The sequence below is a fragment of the Chiloscyllium plagiosum genome, unplaced genomic scaffold (assembly GCF_004010195.1).
Source record: "Chiloscyllium plagiosum isolate BGI_BamShark_2017 unplaced genomic scaffold, ASM401019v2 scaf_30931, whole genome shotgun sequence".
Taxonomy (NCBI): Eukaryota; Metazoa; Chordata; class Chondrichthyes; order Orectolobiformes; family Hemiscylliidae; genus Chiloscyllium; species Chiloscyllium plagiosum.
The window spans coordinates 1-2,050 of record NW_025176893.1 but is presented as its reverse complement, the minus strand read 5'-3'; the positions used below and the strand labels follow the sequence as shown (position 1 = coordinate 2,050).

Below are 2,050 nucleotides of genomic sequence, written 5' to 3'. Positions count from 1 at the left end.
TATTCAAGAAATTAATAATGATATTTTAGCATAGTTTAATCATGTTTAGTAATGTCTCGAACATCTTTGATTTCTTAGCGTTTGTTGTTGATAATAAAACTCACAGTCAGGGTGTCACTGACATTAACCATTATATATAGCTGACTGATTAAGAGACATTAGGTGTTTCAAGTAACCCAGCCACACAGAATGACCATCTGATCAAAAAAAGAGATCCACCGAGTAACTGACTCCATCATCCCAATTGTAACTATTTGCTGAGCCTTAACTGAAGTCTGTAATCAGTCTGAACAACAATCAATCCGAACCAAACCAAACTCAGCACAGAATCTGAGTTTCATTTAATTCAGAAATTAGTCACATGAATAGAAAGTTTTTAAAAAGTCACTAAGAAAGTTCAAGGGTCTTACCTGAAGTCACTGTCACCATGGTCCCTTGGCCCCAGTAATCAAGATCGTCACCCCAGTTCACTGTCTCTTGCACAGTAATAGATGGTGGTGTCTTCGATCTTCAGGTTCTCCATGTCCAACGCGAAAATGTTGTTTGAAGTGTCTTTGGACGCAGTAAATCGACCCTTAATCGCTGGTGCATAGTTATTGCTGTTTGAATTATAGAAGTACAGCAGCCACTCCAGACCCTGTCCGGGAACCTGTCGGACCCAGCTCATCCCGTAGCTGCCAAGATTGAAGCCGCTGGTTTTACAGGTCAGTTTCAGGCTGCCTGCGGGACGGCCAGTCTCTGCCTCTGGCTGGGTCAAAACAACCTCCGACTGGACACCTTTAAAAAAGAAAACAAATAAACCATGAGCATTAATGTTGGTGAAATGATGGCTGAGTCTTTTATATTCCTGTGGTAGACTAACATTGAGACAGTCACAAAGAGAGACTTGAACAAAAAACAATCACATGATAAGAAAGTCAGTAACAAACTGAGAAAACGTGTCGACACAATCATTCTGATAACTTGTGGGAAACGGTTCTGCTAAGATCTTTCTAAACAGATCCGACCCAGGAGTGTTGAATTACGGTCCAGTGCCCAGGATTTATATGGCCATCGGAAGGGGCAGGCTTACAGCTTCCGCAGGTTGGTTTCCTGCTGGAGGCTCAGACTGGATCCTGGTATCAGCTTGTACAGCCCGAACACATGGGGTCATGTCTTTACATGAGATTCTGCTTAAACATTGACACATACACATCTTGGGATATTTATTTTGCTGAATAGCTTCTTTGAAAGTAAATTTGAGTAGCTTCGGGTCTGTTTCACATGATAGTTGCATGTATTTTGTTAAAAAAAAACAAATTCAAACTAGAAGTTAGCTCCCTTTATTTCTACATTCATTCACAAGCAGATAAAACTAAAATTAAAGTTCAAACATATTACTATCTAATAAAACAGTTGAGCTTTTCTTCCCTGGATACAGCAAGTCTCTGTCGCACTCAAAATAACATGTAATTCATATTAGACATTTCAAAATTCAATTTAGGCAACTGAATACAGAGCGTGTCCAAAGTGATTATATTAATAATATTCAATTAGAAGTTAACTTCCTTTAATCCTACATTCCACCACAAGCAGATAAAGCTAAAAAGAGCATCAATAATATTATTAGCCAACAAAATGAATGACTTTATTTTTGCTGTCACTCAAAGTCTCTCTCACATTACTAAATAATATACCATTTCTAGTCTGCGTTTCTAAATTCAGTTTCGGCAACCTAATATGGAGCATGTCTAAAGTGATTATGTTCAGAATGTGAGTGTATGTCAGTAAGCAGTTTGGACCCGGAGATTAGAAGCACCTCCTTACATTGCAGAATGTCTCTCCCTGCATCTTTTTTTTCAAATTGCTCCGACACTAAAATGCACAGTAAAGGAAAGCTGTGTGCCTGAGAAACAAAATGTGAGTTCGCAGTGACACATAACACCGAGGTAAACTTTTGAAAGAGCAGCTTATGAACGAGAACAAGACAGTCCATAAGTTTTTTTTTAAATCCTCAACGTCTAAACCATTGCATGTAACAGTCGGGGTACATCAGGAATGTTTGGTTAAA

General features: G+C 38.8%; 1 pseudogene; it reads right to left on the bottom strand.

The window, feature by feature from the left end:
• Nucleotides 1–275: 275 nt before the first annotated feature.
• Nucleotides 276–1,015, bottom strand: LOC122545357 (annotated as a pseudogene).
• Between the last annotated feature and the right edge of the window lie 1,035 nt (nucleotides 1,016–2,050).